A 13,212-nucleotide genomic window follows, 5' to 3' on the forward strand; every position below is an offset into this window, starting at 1 on the left:
TGAGAAACCAGAGTAAAAGTTTCTCCTGCAACCCGTTCCCTTTGTGCTAGATGAACGAACGTCTCTCCACATGCTCAGTTCTGAGAGATGTGTGTGAAATCCGTCCTTCACCTAGCTTGTTGGGAACACAAAGTTTCTTTTCAGTTGCAAACACCACTCCATACATATATATGGGGAGGTACTAGCTCCAACTCGGTTTTACAGTGAAAACTGCAGGAACTTCAAACCGGCACTAGGAAACAGACTGAGAAACCAGAGTAAAAGTTTCCCCTGCAACCCGTTCCTTTTGTGCTAGATGAACGAACGTCTCTCCACATGCTCAGTTCTGAGAGATAAGTGTGTGTGAAAGCCGTCCTTCACCTAGCTTGTTGGGAACACAAAGTTTCTTTTCAGTTGCAAACTCCACTCCATACATATATATTGGTAGGTACTAGCTCCAACTCGGTTTTACAGTGAAAACTGCAGGAACTTCAAACCGGCACTAGGAAACAGAATGAGAAACCAGAGTAAAAGTTTCTCCTGCAACCCGTTCCCTTTGTGCTAGATGAACGAACGTCTCTCCACATGCTAAGTTCTGAGAGATAAGTGTGTGTGAAAGCCGTCCTTCACCTAGCTTGTAGGGAACACAAAGTTTCTTTTCAGTTGCAAACTCCACTCCATACATATATATGGGGTGGTACTAGCTCCAACTCGGTTTTACAGTGAAAACTGCAGGAACTTCAAACCGGCACTAGGAAACAGACTGAGAAACCAGAGTAAAAGTTTCTCATGCAACCCGTTCCCTTTGTGCTAGATGAACGAACGTCTCTCCACATGCTCAGTTCTGAGTGATAAGTGTGAGTGAAAGCCGTCCTTCACCTAGCTTGTTGGGAACACAAAGTTTCTTTTCAGTTGCAAACTCCACTCCATACATATATATAGGGAGGTACTAGCTCCAACTCGGTTTTACAGAGAAAACTGCAGGAACTTCAAACAGGCTCTAGGAAACAGACTGAGAAACCAGAGTAAAAGTTTCTCCTGCAAACCGTTCCTTAGTGCTAGATGAACGAACGTCTATCCACATGCTCCGTTCTGAGAGATAATTGTGTGTGAAATCCGTCCTTCACCTAGCTTGTTGGGAACACAAAGTTTCTTTTCAGTTGCAAACTCCACTCCATTTATATATATGGGGAGGTACTAGATCCAACTCTGTTTTACAGTGAAAATTGCAGGAACTTCAAACCGGCACTAGGAAACAGACTGAGAAACCAGAGTTAAAGTTTCTCCTGCAACCCGTTCCCTTTGTGCTAGATGAACGAACGTCTCTCCACATGCTCAGTTCTGAGAGATAAGTGTGTGTGAAATCCGTCCTTCACCTAGCTGTTGGGAACACAAAGTTTCTTTTCAGTTGCCAACTCCACTAAATACATATATATGGGGAGGTACTAGCTCCAACTCGGTTTTACAGGGAAAACTGCAGGAACTTCAAACCGGCACTAGGAAACAGAATGAGAAACCAGAGTAAAAGTTTCCCCTGCAACCCGTTCCCTTTGTGCTAGATGAACGAACGTCTCCAGTCATGCTCAGTTCTGAGAGATAAGTGTGTGTGAAAGCCGTCCTTCACCTAGCTTGTTGGAAACACAAAGTTTCTTTTCAGTTGCAGATTTCAATCAATACATATATATGGGGAGGTACTAACTCCAACTCGGTTTTACAGTGAAAACTGCAGGAACTTCAAACCGGCACTAAGAAACACACTGAGAAACCAGAATAAAAGTTTCCCCTGCAACCCGTTCCCTTTGTGCTAGATGAACGAACGTTTCTCCACATGCTCAGTTCTGAGAGATAAGTGTGTGTGAAAGCCGTCCTTCACCTATCTTGTTGGGAACACAAAGTTTCTTTTCAGTTGCAAACTCCACTCCATACATATATATGGGGAGGTACTAGCTCCAACTCGGTTTTACAGTGAAAACTGCAGGAACTTCAAACCGGCACTAGGAAACAGACTGAGAAACCAGAGTAAAAGATTTTCCTGGAACCCGTTCCCTTTGTGCTAGATGAACGAACGTCTCTCCACATGCTCAGTTCTGAGAGATAAGTGTGTGTGAAAGCCGTCCTTCAACTAGCTTGTTGGGAACACAAAGTTTCTTTTCAGTTGCAAAATCCATTCCATACATATATAAGGGGAGGTACTAGCTCCAACTCGGTTTTACAGTGAAAACTGCAGGAACTTCAAACCGGCACTAGGAAACAGACTGAGAAACCAGAGGAAAAGTTTCTCCTGCAACCCGTTCCCTTTGTGCTAGATGAACGAAAGTCTCTCCACATGCTCAGTTCTGAGAGATAAGTGTGAGTGAAAGCCGTCCTTCACCTAGCTTGTTGGGAACACAAAGTTTTTTTTCAGTTGCAAACTCCACTCCATACATATATATGGGGAGGTACTAGCTCCAACTGTTTTTTACAGTGAAAACTGCAGTAACTTCAAAACCGGCACTAGGCAACAGACTGAGAAACAAGAGTAAAAGTTACTCCTGCAACCCGTTCCCTTTGTGCTAGATGAACGAACGTCTCTCCACATGCTCAGTTCTGAGAGATAAGTGTGTGTGAAAGCCGTCCTTCACCTAGCTTGTTGGGAACACAAAGTTTCTTTTCAGTTGCAAACTCCACTCCATACATATATATGGGTAGGTACTAGCTCCAACTCGGTTTTACAGTGAAAATTGCAGGAACTTCAAACCGGCACTAGGAAACAGACTGAGAATCCAGAGTAAAAGTTTCTCCTGCAACCCGTTCCCTTTGTGCTAGATGAACGAACGTCTCTCCACATGCTCAGTTCTGAGAGAAAAGTGTGTGTGAAAGCCGTCCTTCACCTAGCTTGTTGGGAACACAAAGTTTCTTTTCAGTTGCAAACTCCACTCCATACATATATATGGGGTGGTACTAGCTCCAACTCGGTTTTACAGTGAAAACTTCAGGAACTTCAAACCGGCACTAGGAAACAGACTGAGAAACCAGAGAAAAAGTTTCTCCTGCAACCCGTTCCATTTGTGCTAGATGAACGAACGTCTCTACACATGCTCAGTTCTGAGAGATAAGTGTGTTTGAAAGCCATTCTTCACCAAGCTTGTTGGGAACACAAAGTTTCTTTTCAGTTGGAAACTCCACTCCATACATATATATGGGGAGGTAGTAGCTGCAACTCTGTTTTACAGTGAAAACTGCAGGAACTTCAAACCGGCACTAGGAAACAGACTGAGAAACCAGAGTAAAAGTTTCTCATGCAACCCGTTCCCTTTGTGCTAGATGAACGAACGTCTCTCCACATGCTCAGTTCTGAGAGATAAGTGTGAGTGAAAGCCGTCCTTCACCTAGCTTGTTGGGAACACAAAGTTTCTTTTCAGTTGCAAACTCCACTCCATACATATATATGGGGAGGTACTAGCTCCAACTCGGTTTTACAGAGAAAACTGCAGGAACTTCAAACCGGCTCTAGGAAACAGACTGAGAAACCAGAGTAAAAGTTTCTCCTGCAACCCGTTCCCTTTGTGCTAGATGAACGAACGTCTATCCACATGCTCAGTTCTGAGAGATAATTGTGTGTGAAATCCGTCCTTCACCTAGCTTGTTGGGAACACAAAGTTTCTTTTCAGTTGCAAACTCCACTCCATTTATATATATGGGGAGGTACTAGATCCAACTCTGTTTTACAGTGAAAATTGCAGGAACTTCAAACCGGCACTAGGAAACAGACTGAGAAACCAGAGTTAAAGTTTCTCCTGCAACCCGTTCCCTTTGTGCTAGATGAACGAACGTCTCTCCACATGCTCAAGTCTGAGAGACAAGTGTGTGTGAAAGCCGTCCTTCACTTAGCTTGTTGGGAACACAAAGTTTCTTTTCAGTTGCAAACTCCACTCCATACATATATATGGGGAGGTACTAGCTCCAACTCGGTTTTACAGTGAAAACTGCAGGAACTGCAAACCGGCACTAGGAAACAGACTGAGAAACCAGAGTAAAAGTTTCTCCTGCAACCCGTTCCATTTGTGCTAGATGAACGAACGTCTCTCCACATGCTCAGTTCTGAGAGATAAGTGTGTGTGAAAGCCGTCCTTCACCTAGCTTGTTGGGAACACAAAGTTTCTTTTCAGTTGCCAATTCCAATCCATACATATATATGGGGAGGTACTAGCTCCAAATCGGTTTTACAGTGAAAACTGCAGGAACTTCAATCCGGCACTAGGAAACACACTGAGAAACCAGAGTAAAAGTTTCTCCTGCAACCCGTTCCCTTTGTGCTAGATGAACGAACGTCTCTCCACATGCTCAGTTCTGAGAGATGTGTGTGAAATCCGTCCTTCACCTAGCTTGTTGGGAACACAAAGTTTCTTTTCAGTTGCAAACACCACTCCATACATATATATGGGGAGGTACTAGCTCCAACTCGGTTTTACAGTGAAAACTGCAGGAACTTCAAACCGGCACTAGGAAACAGACTGAGAAACCAGAGTAAAAGTTTCCCCTGCAACCCGTTCCTTTTGTGCTAGATGAACGAACGTCTCTCCACATGCTCAGTTCTGAGAGATAAGTGTGTGTGAAAGCCGTCCTTCACCTAGCTTGTTGGGAACACAAAGTTTCTTTTCAGTTGCAAACTCCACTCCATACATATATATTGGTAGGTACTAGCTCCAACTCGGTTTTACAGTGAAAACTGCAGGAACTTCAAACCGGCACTAGGAAACAGAATGAGAAACCAGAGTAAAAGTTTCTCCTGCAACCCGTTCCCTTTGTGCTAGATGAACGAACGTCTCTCCACATGCTAAGTTCTGAGAGATAAGTGTGTGTGAAAGCCGTCCTTCACCTAGCTTGTAGGGAACACAAAGTTTCTTTTCAGTTGCAAACTCCACTCCATACATATATATGGGGTGGTACTAGCTCCAACTCGGTTTTACAGTGAAAACTGCAGGAACTTCAAACCGGCACTAGGAAACAGACTGAGAAACCAGAGTAAAAGTTTCTCATGCAACCCGTTCCCTTTGTGCTAGATGAACGAACGTCTCTCCACATGCTCAGTTCTGAGTGATAAGTGTGAGTGAAAGCCGTCCTTCACCTAGCTTGTTGGGAACACAAAGTTTCTTTTCAGTTGCAAACTCCACTCCATACATATATATAGGGAGGTACTAGCTCCAACTCGGTTTTACAGAGAAAACTGCAGGAACTTCAAACAGGCTCTAGGAAACAGACTGAGAAACCAGAGTAAAAGTTTCTCCTGCAAACCGTTCCTTAGTGCTAGATGAACGAACGTCTATCCACATGCTCCGTTCTGAGAGATAATTGTGTGTGAAATCCGTCCTTCACCTAGCTTGTTGGGAACACAAAGTTTCTTTTCAGTTGCAAACTCCACTCCATTTATATATATGGGGAGGTACTAGATCCAACTCTGTTTTACAGTGAAAATTGCAGGAACTTCAAACCGGCACTAGGAAACAGACTGAGAAACCAGAGTTAAAGTTTCTCCTGCAACCCGTTCCCTTTGTGCTAGATGAACGAACGTCTCTCCACATGCTCAGTTCTGAGAGATAAGTGTGTGTGAAATCCGTCCTTCACCTAGCTGTTGGGAACACAAAGTTTCTTTTCAGTTGCCAACTCCACTAAATACATATATATGGGGAGGTACTAGCTCCAACTCGGTTTTACAGGGAAAACTGCAGGAACTTCAAACCGGCACTAGGAAACAGAATGAGAAACCAGAGTAAAAGTTTCCCCTGCAACCCGTTCCCTTTGTGCTAGATGAACGAACGTCTCCAGTCATGCTCAGTTCTGAGAGATAAGTGTGTGTGAAAGCCGTCCTTCACCTAGCTTGTTGGAAACACAAAGTTTCTTTTCAGTTGCAGATTTCAATCAATACATATATATGGGGAGGTACTAACTCCAACTCGGTTTTACAGTGAAAACTGCAGGAACTTCAAACCGGCACTAAGAAACACACTGAGAAACCAGAATAAAAGTTTCCCCTGCAACCCGTTCCCTTTGTGCTAGATGAACGAACGTTTCTCCACATGCTCAGTTCTGAGAGATAAGTGTGTGTGAAAGCCGTCCTTCACCTATCTTGTTGGGAACACAAAGTTTCTTTTCAGTTGCAAACTCCACTCCATACATATATATGGGGAGGTACTAGCTCCAACTCGGTTTTACAGTGAAAACTGCAGGAACTTCAAACCGGCACTAGGAAACAGACTGAGAAACCAGAGTAAAAGATTTTCCTGGAACCCGTTCCCTTTGTGCTAGATGAACGAACGTCTCTCCACATGCTCAGTTCTGAGAGATAAGTGTGTGTGAAAGCCGTCCTTCAACTAGCTTGTTGGGAACACAAAGTTTCTTTTCAGTTGCAAAATCCATTCCATACATATATAAGGGGAGGTACTAGCTCCAACTCGGTTTTACAGTGAAAACTGCAGGAACTTCAAACCGGCACTAGGAAACAGACTGAGAAACCAGAGGAAAAGTTTCTCCTGCAACCCGTTCCCTTTGTGCTAGATGAACGAAAGTCTCTCCACATGCTCAGTTCTGAGAGATAAGTGTGAGTGAAAGCCGTCCTTCACCTAGCTTGTTGGGAACACAAAGTTTTTTTTCAGTTGCAAACTCCACTCCATACATATATATGGGGAGGTACTAGCTCCAACTGTTTTTTACAGTGAAAACTGCAGTAACTTCAAAACCGGCACTAGGCAACAGACTGAGAAACAAGAGTAAAAGTTACTCCTGCAACCCGTTCCCTTTGTGCTAGATGAACGAACGTCTCTCCACATGCTCAGTTCTGAGAGATAAGTGTGTGTGAAAGCCGTCCTTCACCTAGCTTGTTGGGAACACAAAGTTTCTTTTCAGTTGCAAACTCCACTCCATACATATATATGGGTAGGTACTAGCTCCAACTCGGTTTTACAGTGAAAATTGCAGGAACTTCAAACCGGCACTAGGAAACAGACTGAGAATCCAGAGTAAAAGTTTCTCCTGCAACCCGTTCCCTTTGTGCTAGATGAACGAACGTCTCTCCACATGCTCAGTTCTGAGAGAAAAGTGTGTGTGAAAGCCGTCCTTCACCTAGCTTGTTGGGAACACAAAGTTTCTTTTCAGTTGCAAACTCCACTCCATACATATATATGGGGTGGTACTAGCTCCAACTCGGTTTTACAGTGAAAACTTCAGGAACTTCAAACCGGCACTAGGAAACAGACTGAGAAACCAGAGAAAAAGTTTCTCCTGCAACCCGTTCCATTTGTGCTAGATGAACGAACGTCTCTACACATGCTCAGTTCTGAGAGATAAGTGTGTTTGAAAGCCATTCTTCACCAAGCTTGTTGGGAACACAAAGTTTCTTTTCAGTTGGAAACTCCACTCCATACATATATATGGGGAGGTAGTAGCTGCAACTCTGTTTTACAGTGAAAACTGCAGGAACTTCAAACCGGCACTAGGAAACAGACTGAGAAACCAGAGTAAAAGTTTCTCATGCAACCCGTTCCCTTTGTGCTAGATGAACGAACGTCTCTCCACATGCTCAGTTCTGAGAGATAAGTGTGAGTGAAAGCCGTCCTTCACCTAGCTTGTTGGGAACACAAAGTTTCTTTTCAGTTGCAAACTCCACTCCATACATATATATGGGGAGGTACTAGCTCCAACTCGGTTTTACAGAGAAAACTGCAGGAACTTCAAACCGGCTCTAGGAAACAGACTGAGAAACCAGAGTAAAAGTTTCTCCTGCAACCCGTTCCCTTTGTGCTAGATGAACGAACGTCTATCCACATGCTCAGTTCTGAGAGATAATTGTGTGTGAAATCCGTCCTTCACCTAGCTTGTTGGGAACACAAAGTTTCTTTTCAGTTGCAAACTCCACTCCATTTATATATATGGGGAGGTACTAGATCCAACTCTGTTTTACAGTGAAAATTGCAGGAACTTCAAACCGGCACTAGGAAACAGACTGAGAAACCAGAGTTAAAGTTTCTCCTGCAACCCGTTCCCTTTGTGCTAGATGAACGAACGTCTCTCCACATGCTCAGTTCTGAGAGATAAGTGTGTGTGAAATCCGTCCTTCACCTAGCTGTTGGGAACACAAAGTTTCTTTTCAGTTGCCAACTCCACTAAATACATATATATGGGGAGGTACTAGCTCCAACTCGGTTTTACAGGGAAAACTGCAGGAACTTCAAACCGGCACTAGGAAACAGAATGAGAAACCAGAGTAAAAGTTTCTCCTGCAACCCGTTCCCTTTGTGCTAGATGAACGAACGTCTCCCCACATGCTCAGTTCTGAGAGATAAGTGTGTGTGAAAGCCGTCCTTCACCTAGCTTGTTGGGAACACAAAGTTTCTTTTCAGTTGCAGATTCCAATCCATACATATATATGGGGAGGTACTAACTCCAACTCGGTTTTACAGTGAAAACTGCAGGAACTTCAAACCGGCACTAAGAAACACACTGAGAAACCAGAATAAAAGTTTCCCCTGCAACCCGTTCCCTTTGTGCTAGATGAACGAACGTTTCTCCACATGCTCAGTTCTGAGAGATAAGTGTGTGTGAAAGCCGTCCTTCACCTATCTTGTTGGGAACACAAAGTTTCTTTTCAGTTGCAAACTCCACTCCATACATATATATGGGGAGGTACTAGCTCCAACTCGGTTTTACAGTGAAAACTGCAGGAACTTCAAACCGGCACTAGGAAACAGACTGAGAAACCAGAGTAAAAGATTTTCCTGGAACCCGTTCCCTTTGTGCTAGATGAACGAACGTCTCTCCACATGCTCAGTTCTGAGAGATAAGTGTGTGTGAAAGCCGTCCTTCAACTAGCTTGTTGGGAACACAAAGTTTCTTTTCAGTTGCAAAATCCATTCCATACATATATAAGGGGAGGTACTAGCTCCAACTCGGTTTTACAGTGAAAACTGCAGGAACTTCAAACCGGCACTAGGAAACAGACTGAGAAACCAGAGGAAAAGTTTCTCCTGCAACCCGTTCCCTTTGTGCTAGATGAACGAAAGTCTCTCCACATGCTCAGTTCTGAGAGATAAGTGTGAGTGAAAGCCGTCCTTCACCTAGCTTGTTGGGAACACAAAGTTTTTTTTCAGTTGCAAACTCCACTCCATACATATATATGGGGAGGTACTAGCTCCAACTGTTTTTTACAGTGAAAACTGCAGTAACTTCAAAACCGGCACTAGGCAACAGACTGAGAAACCAGAGTAAAAGTTTCTCCTGCAACCCGTTCCCTTTGTGCTAGATGAACGAACGTCTCTCCACATGCTCAGTTCTGAGAGATAAGTGTGTGTGAAAGCCGTCCTTCACCTAGCTTGTTGGGAACACAAAGTTTCTTTTCTGTTGCAAACTCCACTCCATACATATATATGGGTAGGTACTAGCTCCAACTCGGTTTTACAGTGAAAATTGCAGGAACTTCAAACCGGCACTAGGAAACAGACTGAGAATCCAGAGTAAAAGTTTCTCCTGCAACCCGTTCCCTTTGTGCTAGATGAACGAACGTCTCTACACATGCTCAGTTCTGAGAGAAAAGTGTGTGTGAAAGCCGTCCTTCACCTAGCTTGTTGGGAACACAAAGTTTCTTTTCAGTTGCAAACTCCACTCCATACATATATATGGGGTGGTACTAGCTCCAACTCGGTTTTACAGTGAAAACTTCAGGAACTTCAAACTGGCACTAGGAAACAGACTGAGAAACCAGAGTAAAAGTTTCTCTTGCAACCCGTTCCCTTTGTGCTAGATGAACGAACGTCTCTCCACATGCTCAGTTCTGAGAGATAAGTGTGTGTGAAAGCCGTCCTTCACCTAGCTTGTTGGGAACACAAAGTTTCTTTTCAGTTGCAAACTCCACTCCATTCATATATAAGGGGAGGTACTAGCTCCAACTCGGTTTTACAGTGAAAACTGCAGGAACTTCAAACAGGCACTAGGAAACAGACTGAGAAACCAGAATAAAAGTTTCTCCTGCAACCCGTTCCCTTTGTGCTAGATGAACGAACGTCTCTCCACATGCTCAGTTCTGAGAGATAAGTGTGTGTGAAAGCCGTCCTTCACCTAGCTTGTTGGGAACACAAAAATTCTTTTCAGTTGCCAACTCCACTCCATACATATATATGGGTAGGTACTAGCTCCAAATCGGTTTTACAGTGAAAACTGCAGGAACTTCAAACCGGCACTAGGAAACAGACTGAGAAACCAGAGTAAAAGTTTCTCCTGCAAACCGTTCCTTTTGTGCTAGATGAACGAACGTCTCTCCACATGCTCAGTTCTGAGAGATAAGTGTGTGTAAAAGCCGTCTTTCACCTAGCTTGTTGGGAACACAAAGTTTCTTTTCAGTAGCAAACTCCACTCCATACATATATATGGGGAGGTACTAGCTCCAACTCGGTTTTACAGTGAAAACTGCAGGAACTTCAAACCGGCACTAGGAACCAGACTGAGAAACCAGAGAAAAAGTTTCTCCTGCAACCCGTTCCCTTTGTGCTAGATGAAAGAAAGTCTTTCCACATGCTCAGTTCTGAGAGAAAAGTGTGTGTGAAAGCCGTCCTTCACCTAGCTTGTTGGGAACACAAAGTTTCTTTTCAGTTGCAAACTCCACTCCATACATATATATGGGGTGGTACTAGCTCCAACTCGGTTTTACAGTGAAAACTTCAGGAACTTCAAACTGGCACTAGGAAACAGACTGAGAAACCAGAGTAAAAGTTTCTCTTGCAACCCGTTCCCTTTGTGCTAGATGAACGAACGTCTCTCCACATGCTCAGTTCTGAGAGATAAGTGTGTGTGAAAGCCGTCCTTCACCTAGCTTGTTGGGAACACAAAGTTTCTTTTCAGTTGCAAACTCCACTCCATTCATATATAAGGGGAGGTACTAGCTCCAACTCGGTTTTACAGTGAAAACTGCAGGAACTTCAAACAGGCACTAGGAAACAGACTGAGAAACCAGAATAAAAGTTTCTCCTGCAACCCGTTCCCTTTGTGCTAGATGAACGAACGTCTCTCCACATGCTCAGTTCTGAGAGATAAGTGTGTGTGAAAGCCGTCCTTCACCTAGCTTGTTGGGAACACAAAAATTCTTTTCAGTTGCCAACTCCACTCCATACATATATATGGGTAGGTACTAGCTCCAAATCGGTTTTACAGTGAAAACTGCAGGAACTTCAAACCGGCACTAGGAAACAGACTGAGAAACCAGAGTAAAAGTTTCTCCTGCAAACCGTTCCTTTTGTGCTAGATGAACGAACGTCTCTCCACATGCTCAGTTCTGAGAGATAAGTGTGTGTAAAAGCCGTCTTTCACCTAGCTTGTTGGGAACACAAAGTTTCTTTTCAGTAGCAAACTCCACTCCATACATATATATGGGGAGGTACTAGCTCCAACTCGGTTTTACAGTGAAAACTGCAGGAACTTCAAACCGGCACTAGGAACCAGACTGAGAAACCAGAGAAAAAGTTTCTCCTGCAACCCGTTCCCTTTGTGCTAGATGAAAGAAAGTCTTTCCACATGCTCAGTTCTGAGAGATAAGTGTGTGTGAAAGCCGCCCTTCACCTAGCTTGTTGGGAACACAAAGTTTCTTTTCAGTTGCAAACTCCACTCCATACATATATATGGGGAGGTACTAGCTCCAACTCGGTTTTACAGTGAAAACTGAAGGAACTTCAAACCGGCACTAGGAAACAGACTGAGAATCCAGAGTAAAAGTTTCTCCTGCAACCCGTTCCCTTTGTGCTAGATGAACGAAAGTCTCTCCACATGCTCAGTTCTGAGAGATAAGTGTGTGTGAAAGCCGTCCTTCACCTAGCTTGTTGGGAACACAAAGTTTCTTTTCAGTTGCAAAATCCACTCCATACATATATATGGGGAGGTACTAGCTCCAACTCGGTTTTACAGTGAAAACTGAAGGAACTTCAATCCGGCACTAGGAAACAGACTGAGAATCCAGAGTAAAAGTTTCTCCTGCAACCCGTTCCCTTTGTGCTAGATGAACGAAAGTCTCTCCACATGCTCAGTTCTGAGAGATAAGTGTGTGTGAAAGCCGTCCTTCACCTAGCTTATTGGGAACACAAAGTTTCTTTTCAGTTGCAAACTCCACTCCATACATATATATGGGGAGGTACTAGCTCCAACTCGGTTTTACAGTGAAAACTGAAGGAACTTCAAACCGGCACTAGGAAACAGACTGAGAATCCAGAGTAAAAGTTTCTCCTGCAACCCGTTCCCTTTGTGCTAGATGAACGAAAGTCTCTCCACATGCTCAGTTCTGAGAGATAAGTGTGTGTGAAAGCCGTCCTTCACCGAGCTTGTTGGGAACACAAAGTTTCTTTTCAGTTGCAAACTCCACTCCATACATATATATGGGGTGGTACTAGCTCCAACTCGGTTTTACAGTGAAAACTGCAGGAACTTCAAACCGGCACTAGGAAACAGACTGAGAAACCAGAGTAAAAGTTTCTCTTGCAACCCGTTCCCTTTGTGCTAGATGAACGAACGTCTCTCCACATTCTCAGTTCTGAGAGATAAGTGTGTGTGAAAGCCGTCCTTCACCTAGCTTGTAGGGAACACAAAGTTTCTTTTCAGTTGCAAACTCCACTCCATACATATATAAGGGGAGGTACTAGCTCCAACTCGGTTTTACAGTGAAAACTGCAGGAACTTCAAACTGGCACTAGGAAACAGACTGAGAAACCAGAGTAAAAGTTTCTCCTGCAACCCGTTCCCTTTGTGCTAGATGAACGAACCTCTCTCCACATGCTCAGTTCTGAGAGATAAGTGTGTGTAAAAGCCGTCTTTCACCTAGCTTGTTGGGAACACAAAGTTTCTTTTCAGTAGCAAACTCCAATCCATACATATATATGGGGAGGTACTTGCTCCAACTCGGTTTTATAGTGAAAACTGCAGTAAATTCAAAACGGCACTAGGAAACAGACTGAGAAACCAGAGTAAAAGTTTCTCCTGCAACCCGTTCCCTTTGTGCTAGATGAACGAACGTCTCTACACATGCTCAGTTCTGAGAGATAAGTGTGTTTGAAAGCCATCCTTCACCGAGCTTGTTGGGAACACAAAGTATCTTTTCAGTTGCAAACTCCACTCCATACATATATATGGGGAGGTACTAGCTCCAACTCGGTTTTACAGTGAAAACTGCAGGAACTTCATACCGGCACTAAGAAACAGACTGAGAAACCAGAATAAAAGTTTCTC

This window comes from Camelus bactrianus, chromosome 16, assembly GCF_048773025.1.
Source record: "Camelus bactrianus isolate YW-2024 breed Bactrian camel chromosome 16, ASM4877302v1, whole genome shotgun sequence".
Lineage (NCBI taxonomy): Eukaryota > Metazoa > Chordata > Mammalia > Artiodactyla > Camelidae > Camelus > Camelus bactrianus.